At 35.7% G+C, this 11,701-nt stretch overlaps 1 pseudogene; it reads left to right on the top strand.

Moving 5' to 3' along the window:
• The first annotated feature begins 9,025 nt into the window (after window positions 1-9,025).
• On the top strand, window positions 9,026-10,388 carry LOC102477651 (dnaJ homolog subfamily C member 8-like; annotated as a pseudogene).
• Window positions 10,389-11,701: the final 1,313 nt, after the last annotated feature.

Consider the following 11,701-nt stretch of genomic DNA (forward strand, 5'->3'; position numbering starts at 1 on the left):
CTCTCATCATTACTTCCCCACTGGTCACTATTGTTATTCCATAAGCAAAAGGACTTTGCTTTCTAGAACAGAAAAAGGACTGAATGGCACTTTGGATTATAAGAAAGGGATGAGTAAAGATTAGTATACTTTACAATTTAAATAGTTCAAGCTAAATCTTCCCATTACATATGGTTAGCCTGAAGGAACAGAAGGCTTCTTTCTATCCCTCACTGTCCTAATTATTCTCATATATAAAGATGAATATTTACTATTTGTTTAATTTTTGTTGTAGTTGTTACTCTACTGATGAGCAAGTCTTTTGTCATCTGAATACTGTCATGCTATCTGCTCTTCTATTTTCTCTTCTGAAAACTTTGTGTCATCACAAATGCAGTACAGTTTATATGATTTACATTGGAACTTATTTTGTCTTTAGATATTCAAACAGTTCACTTTTGCTTTCTATTTTCTGGCTTTTAAAAAATGTTGTTTCTACGTTTCCACAAAAGATAAAAAGAAAATCTGAAACCTTAAATTAAATATTGATGAGGGACAAAATTCAAACAAATGGAGGAAAATTCAATCTTTGTATTGTCTGAAAAAGTTATTTTTCTCAGAATGCTATGTTCCTCACCAATATAGTAATCATTCCATTTTTATATCAAAAAGATGCTTTTTCAAAAGGGTGGTATAAAGTAACAAATATATACTATCTGCTTTTTATTTTTCTGGCACTTTAGGAATGACAATATTAAAACAAACATTTTTTTGCTATTCTGATTTTTTCCTTAAAAAGACAAAAATCTTAAGAAAAAATGCCTAGACAACTTGGCAGATACGTTTTTCAAATCCAGATTTTGCTGTTTTCTTTCTTGGTAACTTTATGTTTGGCAAAAAGACAATCTTTCTGTTTGTCTTAAGTTAGAAATAACTGTGTCCCAGTCATTACTGAATGATAGATGTAAGATTGGCAAGAAATGGGATCTGAAAAGTTGATCCAACTTCAGAAGGTTAAAAGCCAGGGAAGAAAACAAAGATACTTAAGACTCATACTTGAAAGTATGACACATTTAGCTGTGATTCAGCTTGGCAGAAGGTACTTGTGGTAGACAAGAGAACATTAATCTTAAAGACAAAATACAGTAGTTCATGATCTTTTACAGCTGAGCATATTCTAAGTTAATCAGAAAAAACATCAAGGTTCTTAGTACTCTGGTTGATTAAAGGAAAACTCAAGCTGTTATTAATGTGGATAAATGAAGAAGTCAAGAGAGAAAGTCAACTGTAACCTCTATGTTTCTTATCTTATATTTAGTTTTAAAACAAAAATCCATGGGACCAGCAGATGGAGTAATGGTTATGCTGCTGGACACCCACATGGTCCACAGTGGTTCAAGTCTTAAACCTCTGGCAGCTTGAAATTCATGTTAGTCACATGTACGTGGATGCCCAAAATCCTAAGAGGAGAGTGAAGGAGAAGGAATTGTGGCATGGCCATCCTTCCCGAGGTGGTGGGTGATTTCTCACTTTTTGTCTCTCTGATGAATGCACACACCCTATAGAAAAGATCTCTCTTAAAAAAAATGATTTTAAGTAATCATGTGTTAAGTACTTACTAGGACTCTAGTTGAAAAGAAAAATTGCAAGTAGTATTTAGGGCACTTGAGCCCCATCACAGTAAGAAAGGGTTGGGGTGAAATGTCAAGCCTAGAAGCCAATACTGGGTAGAGAACCTAAATCTAAAATCCAGTAATTCAAGTGGAGTTTCCATTTTAGAAATAGAAATGTTTGGTTTTGAGTTTCTTGCCATAGGGCGGGCACCACCACGCCCAAGTTTTGAGTTTCTTTAGTGGCATTCCAAGAATAGGGGATGGGACAGTATGATATGGGTATTCAAATGTTACGTCATATGTAGAGAATATGAAAATAATTTTAAAAATTAACTAAAATTTAGTTGACTTTAATATCACTGTGCAATAGTCAATACTCCTCTGTGGCCAGGTTGACAACTTATTGCCAACTCCCCCCAATCACCACCGTTGTATGCTACATGGTCCATGGATACAACATCCTGGAAATAGGTAGAAACATTTCACTTTAAAGTCCTGAGAAATAAAAGGGCTGATGCTTCTTAAATATTTACTAGTTGGTCATGCTTTGCTTCAGATACAAGAAAAATTCAGATTTCAGTGCCTTTGCTATAGAAAGCTAAAGACAGAATGAACATGACATTCTTTTAAAGGTTGAAGGAAAGCTAGAGAAAATATATCTTTGTGACATTTATAAAGTGAGTGAGCAATTAAAATTAATTATTAATTATGTTGAACTACTGAGTTTTTGTTATTGTTATAGGAGCTAATGATTTTATTCTTTTTTATGTAATTAATTTAATTTATTTATTTAGAGGTTTTTTGCTGTAGGGCATGTGTGCTAGCCAGAATGACAGAGAAAGACGGAGAAACAGAAAGTGAGAAATCACACCCCAGAGGGATGGCCATGCCACAATCCCTTCTCCTCTATTCTCCTCTTGGGATATTGGGCACGCATGCACAAGCTCCCAGGGGTGAGTTCAAGTCATTAGGTCCGGACTCAAACCACAGTCGACTACATTGGAGCCCAGCAACGTAGCCATTATGCCATCCACTGGTCCCTTATTATTATTATTTTTTGCAGAAGTTTTTTCCTATAGAGTGTGTGTATTCGCCAGAGAGACAGAAAGTGAGAAATCACGCTCCCCTGCCTCTCCCCTGGGGTGGAGAAGCAGCTATACCACAATCCCTTCTCCTCTAATCTCCTCTCAGGATTTTCTTTTCCCAGCATGAGTTTTAAGCTTCGAGGTTAAGGATTCAAACTGTAGTCAACTATGTAGGAGTCCAGCATTACACCACTTGCTTGTCTCAATTATTTTAATCTTAACTTATACATTTTTCAAAATTGTGTATGGAAGTCCTTTTTTTAAAAATAGATACCATTTTCTGTCTAGATTTTGTTTGTGTATGTTTGTGTATATCAGGTATGTATACCAGAAAATAAATGAGTTTTCTCTATACCCTATGATTTTTTGAATAAAATAGAATTAACTTGCCACACATCACCAAACTCCAGCAAGAACAACTTAAAATGTACCCAGAAGCTCCTCTCCTATTTTGTCATTGTTGCTGGTCATGGTGGTGGTGGTGGTGGTAGTGTTGGTAGACAAGGGGAGATTAACTCCATTTTCAAGGTACAGCATAGCATAGTGATTGAGATCACAGATTATGAATCAGCCTATGTATAGTTGAATCCTGGCTGAGCTAGCATGGAAGCCCAGTGTTGTCTAAAGTTAAGGCCCATCTTCTTTCCACATTGACTCATCTTTCAAAAATAAAACTCTAGTCACAGAAACGCATGAATGTAAAGTAAATATAAATTTTCACAGCAGAGTGACAATGAGATAAACCAATTATAAACAGCAATGTCTCCTGGAAGAACCAAACTTTTTTATGTTTCTTAGGTTTACTAAGTATTACAAATAGAATCAGTTGAACCATGATGATACATAGCTGTAGGACTGCTATAAACACTTTAGGCTTCACAATTTACTGTCAAAATTCATCTAATTTTCATCTCAAAGCTGTTGAAAATTCATAGCTGAATGAATCAGTCAGTTGTTGACTCTCACTCTGGAACTCAATGGTACATTTGCAATTATATCAATGCAAATGTTACTGAAAAATTAGTTTTTCCCTAAAGAAAGTATAGACTATTCTTGTGGTTTCTTCATATTTACATAAATGTGTGCATATATATGTCTCGATGTCTCCATTCAACACTTTAATCAAACTTATTTTATACTTTCAAAATTTGTCATTTTATATGAGTGGAATATGTAAAATAGACAATCATTTTTTTTCCTGTTCAGTTGTAAATTACCTGGCAAAAAGCATCTGAAGTACAGAAAAATCAATGCATTTTATATTTTTCTGTGTTATCCAAAGATTATTAATGTCAGCAAATAAATTAGAAAAAAAGATAGCAGACTTTTGTGCTTTATATTTTGGGCTAACAGGTCTAATAGTGCTAACCTCTATTATTCCTTTCATCAGAATACTTTAACACATTTGGATTGTTCTTAGCATTATCATATTACTGAACAGATCAGTATCAGTGGAATGCTTGATGGGTATTTATTACAGCCTTTTATTACAGAGAATAGATTAGAATATTTTTACTAAGATATGTCTCCTTCACTAAAGAAATTTCTCTTAGTTTTCAACCACAATGTTAATTGAGAGGTATGTTTGTTTTGCTTATTGTTTCTCATTACTAACTGCCAAATGTAGAATTAGTATTTAAACCTTTCCAAATCTATCTTGTTTAACTCAATATCTATAAATAGTTACCACTAAAAAGGAGTAAGTTACCAAAAACCATAACAAATCTTTTCTTTTGTTTTTCCCCACATTCAACCTTTCTCTATGGGCAGATGACTGAGGCCTGAAAATAAAAATCTGTGGGTCTAGCCAGTGGCATAGTGAGTAAGGTGGATCCCACAAGGCTCGCTGTGCAACTTAAGTTCTGGACCCAGTAGCTTGGGAAAAACACTGGATGCATGTAGATGTGTGCTTGAAATAAAATAATAATAATAATAATGAAAAAAGGAAAATAGATTGCAGCATGTTCTTCCCCCATATAAAATGCTTTCTTACTTTCACTCTCCCTTTATCTCTCTCTGGCTCTCTCCTGTAAGTGCACATGCCTTTTAAAAAATTACAAAAGAAAAAAAAACTGTGAAAAAAAGACATAATTTTTACTTACTGGTCTGGACAAGCTTATGTATTAGGCACAATAGGCATAGTACTGAGAGCCTGTGATCATTGTAGGGGCCTACAGAAATAACTTAATTTCTTTAAAATCAGAAGAAAAGGGGCCAGAAGGTGTTGTGGTGGTTAAGGCACTGGAATGCCACATGGCCAACTGTGGTTGGTGTTCTGACCTGGAAGTTTGAAAATCACACTGAAGTGTACATGCTGAAAAACCTATGACGGGAAGGGGTAGTGGCATGGTCAACTAACCCAAGGGGTGATTTCATGCTTTCCCTCTCTCCCCCTCGGCCAGTGCAAGCACCCTATGGAAAATATAAAAATCAATAGGTGATACTAATAAAGATGCAGCAATAATTTTAGCCTGGGTTGTATTCACCTTCATATCAACACAATTGATATAATTTTTAATATTTTTTAGAGGAAGGGCCAATGCAAGTAACAATGGTTAGGTATCACGATAGTCATTAAGCAATACTTTTACTAATTACAAATCTTAGAATATTATTAAAGTAAAAAAGTAATGAGTTAAAGTTAAACGCATTTGAGCTCTTTGTATAAAGAACTGAGCTATGAATATTGGGCTATTAAAAAGATAATTATCTCGGGGCCAGCAGGCTGTGAAAAAAAGACATAATTTTTACTTACTGGTCTGGACAAGCTTATGTATTAGGCACAATAGGCATAGTACTGAGAGCCTGTGATCATTGTAGGGGCCTACAGAAATAACTTAATTTCTTTAAAATCAGAAGAAAAGGGGCCAGAAGGTGTTGTGGTGGTTAAGGCACTGGAATGCCACATGGCCAACTGTGGTTGGTGTTCTGACCTGGAAGTTTGAAAATCACACTGAAGTGTACATGCTGAAAAACCTATGACGGGAAGGGGTAGTGGCATGGTCAACTAACCCAAGGGGTGATTTCATGCTTTCCCTCTCTCCCCCTCGGCCAGTGCAAGCACCCTATGGAAAATATAAAAATCAATAGGTGATACTAATAAAGATGCAGCAATAATTTTAGCCTGGGTTGTATTCACCTTCATATCAACACAATTGATATAATTTTTAATATTTTTTAGAGGAAGGGCCAATGCAAGTAACAATGGTTAGGTATCACGATAGTCATTAAGCAATACTTTTACTAATTACAAATCTTAGAATATTATTAAAGTAAAAAAGTAATGAGTTAAAGTTAAACGCATTTGAGCTCTTTGTATAAAGAACTGAGCTATGAATATTGGGCTATTAAAAAGATAATTATCTCGGGGCCAGCAGGTGGTATGATGGTTAAGGGTGCTGGACTCCTGCATAGCCAATGCGATCCAAGTCCCAGACCTGGTGGCTTGCTTTCTCACTTCCCCTTTCCTTCTCTTCCTCTGTTCCTCTCTGGTCAAATTAAAATAAATAGTTAAATAAAATAATTCTTAAAAAATAGTTATCATGAAATCTCCTTTACATACGTGACTTTATGTAAATTACTCTTCATAATTGTACTAGTAAGAAAGCCAAGTTCACTCAAAATAGTATAAAACTGTTCAGAAATGGTCTTTGATAGTCCCGAAATCTAATTCTTAAGTAATATATATTATCATCAGCGAAGGCAACAACAAATAAGCTAAAATATTGTTAAATCAAACATTGCTTTCTATTTTATGTTCATAAACACTGATATTTGTGTTAAGGCATTTATTAGAGCATAATGTTGAAATGTTACTATCTCAAGGCAACTTTTTAGTGCCATATCAACAAGTAAATATTAGATTGCAAGCACTGATTAGCTACAAGAAGTATCAGAAATTAAGGTGTAGTAGAAGTAGGCAAGAAATAATTCAAGTATACTTAAAAGGCCATTTTTTTCTTTCTTTCTTTTTTTAGTATAGCCTAGGGAAAAGCTTTAAGAACCAAGAATTCACTCAACTATCATGTATTAAATAGTATATATTGTTAAGTTGTAATACAACTAAAGAATAAAAATAATGCCCTAATAAGAGATTTTTCTCTCTTTCTTCCTTTTTATTTATTTATTTTTTTGGAAGAGCTAACTTGCTAACTTACATATAATCCTGACTTCAATTTTTTTAAGTTAACTTCAAAAATGTATTATCTAATTGTCAAATTTTAAAGTGTAAATTATACAAATACCAGTGCTATTTTAAATTCTTAAACATTGAAGAAAATAAGCAAAGGCTAAATTAGATAAATAAAATATCTGTTTATTATAAACTTTCAACTTTACCATCTAAAAATACAACATAGTGTCTCTTAGTATAAGAATCTGATATATGTCTGAAAAATTAGATGCTTTAGTTTTAGTTTTTAGAAATATATGTCATTGTAAGTATATTAAGCTCGAAAGTATAATTTGATGAGTGGTGGTATTTTTATGCAATTCAGTTACTTTGTATGGTTGGCTAATTTATTTTCCCAACAAATTTGAGGATGTTAAAGGGAAGTAGAAGGGCAACAGGTGGTGTGGTAGTTAAGGTGCTGAATCCTACATGATCACCTCTGTGGTTCAAATCCTGACCCAGCATCTTGAAAAACACACTGGGGGCATGAGCATGCATGCCCAACATCCTGAAAGGAGAATGGAGAAGGGATTGCGGCATGGCCAATCTTCCCAGGGGCTGATTTCCAACTTTTTCTCTTTCTCTATCTGTCTCTGACAAGAGTATGTGCCCTATGGGGGGGGGTAGTGGAAATAGAAGCTAGTGCAATTAATGCAATGCTTACTATGTACTGATATTTTACATAGACATCTGACTTGTACTTATGCTTTGTCATGTTTAATTTCAGAAAGATTTTTGTGAATTAGCATGGGTAGTGGTTTAAATCAAAGACTGCATTATTAGAGAATGTATTGGTAATAGCAACAGAGAATTTAACAGTGACAAGATAAATTGAAGATGCAAGTTAGTGGAAAAATATGCCAATTCTGCATTCCTAGATCAGAAGAGTTAATAGTGTTAAATGTTCATGAGATCTAGAGTCAGCTACAGGTTCAATACAATCCCTACCAAAACTACAATAACATTTTCTAGAGAAATAGAAAAAAATACAAAACACTAAAATTTTAATTGAAACACAAAATATCACAAATAGCAAAAGAAAATTTACCAAAAAGAACAAAGTTGGAGGACTCACACTGCTTGACATCAAAATATATACAAAACTGTAGCACTATAAACAGCATGGTCTTTGTGTACAAATAGCCACATAAGCTGATAGAACAGAATACACATCTAGAAATAAATCCATATGATTACAATCAATTGATTTTTTAAAAAGGTGTCAAGAACACACAATGAGGAAAAGACAGTCTCTTCAATAAGCAATGTAGAAACAACTAGACATGCATGTGCAAAAGGCTGAAATTGGGCCTGTACCTTGAATTATACACAAAACAACTGGAAAAGTATTCAAGATTTACATGTAAACCTGAAAGTGTAACAATACTAGAGAATACAATAGGGAAAAATCTCCATGATATTGTTTTGATTTTTTTTTTCTGATATGAACCCAAAGCAAAAATAGATAAAATTCTATCAAACTAAAAAGCTTTTACACAGTAAAGGACACAATAAACAATTCACAGAGTGAAGACACAGCCTATGAGATTGAGGAAAATATTTGCAAGCCATATATCAGATAAGTAGATAGTATTTAAAATATATAAAGAACTCAAACAGCTCAAAACTAAGAAAACAAATAATCTGATTTTTAATAAGGGCAAAGGACCTGAAAAGACAGTGCTGAAAAGAAGACACACAAATGGCTAATAGGTCTTTGAAAGACAGGTCATCATCACTAGTCATCATAGAATGTCACCTTACCTCTATTAGAATGGCTATTATCAAAAAAGAAAAGAAAACAAGCATTGTAGAGGATGTTGAGAAAAGAGCACTTTAGCACATTGTTGGTAGGAATATAAATTAGTACAGCCGTTATTAAAATAGTATGTAGGGGGCTAGGAGGTGGCATGGAGGTTAAAGCAGTTGGATCCCACATAGCCACTTCCTGATGTGAGTCCCAGACCTGGCAGCTTGAAAATTACATCAGGTACTTGGGATGATTTCTTACTTTCCCTCTCTCTTTCTCTCTGTCTGTCTCTTAATGGTGAGTACATGAGCTCTATAATAAACAAAACCAAAAATAAAAACAGAACAGTATATAAGTTCTTTAAGAATTTGACAATAGAACTACCATATGATACAGCGATTCCACCACTGGACATATATCTGAATAAATGAATATGTTGAAAACATATCCACATTTCCACAACTCTGCTGACACTCATCGTTTTTATCTTTTTAATCTTCAGAGAGATTCAGTTCTAATGGCCAAGAATCTTATTGAAAGATTGGCCTGTCCTTGTTCCTTTCACTTCAACTCGAACCTATTTGAGGTTCTTCAGACAGATCTTGAAGTGAAAAATTAAGAAATAAAAAGGAGGTTTCAGCAGTTGTTCATATTGGTGCACCCTGACAAAAACCAAGATGGTGCAGATAGAACACAGAAGGCTTTCTACGCTGCGGACAAAGCTTCCAAGTAGCCATTAGATCAGTAGCAAAAGGAGAGGGCTGTGGATGTAATTCAGGCAGGAAAATGACACATGGAGTTTCAGTGGGATGTGTGGCCCCAAATAGGTGCTACTTTATAGGATGCCCAAAGTTAGACTTGTGTTCATGGAAATGTATATATCGGCTGTGGTTGCTATGGAAATATTTAGATTAATTAAGGTCTTTAGTAATTCAATAAAATGTGTGTGTGTGTGTGTGGGGAAACAGTATAGAAAGTAAACATAGATACCAGAGACAGTGTGGGAGGAGAGTGGGAGATGACAGAGGGTAAGAGATAGGGAATCAAGGATGGGGGAAAAAAAGCAAAACATACAGGAAACAAGAAATGGAAAATTATTTGTTGACAATAGCATGTATGTTGATGTGCTTCATCGAGACAATATACAGTGTACTCTGAATGGAAAATCTCATTTTGTATGGTGTAATGATGTGCAGTGAATGAATGTAAATAAAAAATTTAAATTAAAAAAATAAAGAAAAAGAAAGTGCGGAAAAAAGTTAAAGAAGGAGGGAAAGCTTACAAGCATGGAAGAGAACAACCCTGAGCTGTTCAGACAAGCAGACCATGAAACCTTTTAGGGCTGGCAGTTGGCGTGGTGGTTAAAAGTACTGTATTCCCACATAGCCAGCTGTGGTTTGAGTCCCAGACCTGGCAGCTTGCTTTTTCATGTTCTCTCTCTCTCTCTGTCTCTTTCTGGTCAAATTAAAATAAACAAACAAATAAATAAATAAGTAAAGTTCAATAAAATTATTTTTAAAAAAAACAGAAAGAAACCATGTGATGAGTTGAAATTAAGAGAAAAGAGAGAAGTCGAAGAAATATATGAAAGTAAGTGGCAAAGGAAAGAAGAGATTAAAGCTCAGGACAAGGCCAAGTGAGAGACAGAGTGGCAGAAAAACTTCGTGGAAAATTGAGACACCCATGCAGACAGCGGGTGAAAATTCCAGGAAGCCACCTAGAGGAAGAAAGAGAAGAAAAAACAAATCTTCCTGAGGTTGCTGAAGGTGAAGATGGAGCAGCGGGAGTGATCCCAGATGGCACCACGAAGCCTGCCCTGCTGTCCCCGCTCTGAAGGACTCGTCTTTCTTCTCACTTCCACCCCTTGGAGCAGTATTTCCTCTTTAGTCCATTTTGTTTTCAATACAATTTAATATAGATTAAAATAACTCTTTTGTACATTGAAATGAGGAGCTTGGTCTTTAAAAAACAAACAAACAAACACACCTCCCCATCACATCAGGAAAATCAAGATCGGGAGGTGCTGCCTCGGAGTCCCACAGCTGCAATGTAGTGTCCGGTGCCTCACTGGGCTGTGGTGGGTAGGGGTTTCACGCGTAGGTCCTGGAAATCACCCAATTAAGCACACTACTAAAATCGGGTCACAGTGGCCTCGGAGACCAGCCTGGTCCAGCTTGGGAAGACCCTTCTCTGTGTGCTCACTCTATGTATGCCAAATCTGATGGGAAGGCTGTGTGGGCATGCGGTGCAGCACGAGAGCCCCATCTGACAGCGGTCAGCATGGCACGGGGCTCTGAAACATCCCAGCTGGTCACTGTCCAGAGAGCTGGCCATCCTCCCCATATCTTTGTGTCCTACCTGCTCATGTCTGTTGGTGAGAGTGTTATGTTTAATAAATGTTTATACCTGATAAACAAAAACGTGAATTGAGGTAAACAAAAGAACATTAGGGAAAAAATGAGGTGTAGTACAGTCATAGGCTGATTTACTCTTTTGTTTTTCTTTTAAAGGTTTTTGCCATAGGTTAGATGTGCTCACTGGAGAGAGGCAGAGACAGACAGAGGAAAAGTAAGAAATTATCCCCTGGGGAAGGCCAGGCTGCAATCCCTTCTTCATCATTCTCCTCTCAGGATTTTGGATACATACACACAAACCCTGAGTGATTTTTCAAGCCACTGGTTCTGGGATTGAGCAGCAGTCTGCCATGTGAGCACCCAGTTTCTTAAAGACCATGCCACCTGTTGGTCCTAGACTGAGATACTTTAAGATTTTTGTTTTGAAGTTCATTATGACTAAAGAGTAAAGATGTGGCTATGGAAGCAGATGTTAAAATAGAGTTGAAAAGTAGATCGTTGGAGCTAAGGTGGTCAGAAAAGTGAAGTGTGTTACTAGATTCTAAATCTATGCAAATCCTTATATAAATCCTTGAAGTTGAGAGGAGGCCTACCAGTCATGTACTGTGAACCAGTTAAGTGCAGTAACAGAAAGAAGAGAAACTTTAGTGTGATAAACCAAACTAAGTAATGGCTCATTTTGGCCGAATTAAGCTACCAGTTTTTGAATTCAGGGAAAAACAAACAGACAAACAAAAACTTTCTCTATT

Source organism: Tupaia chinensis, unplaced genomic scaffold (assembly GCF_000334495.1).
Source record: "Tupaia chinensis unplaced genomic scaffold, TupChi_1.0 Scaffold137991_1, whole genome shotgun sequence".
Classification (NCBI taxonomy): Eukaryota; Metazoa; Chordata; class Mammalia; order Scandentia; family Tupaiidae; genus Tupaia; species Tupaia belangeri.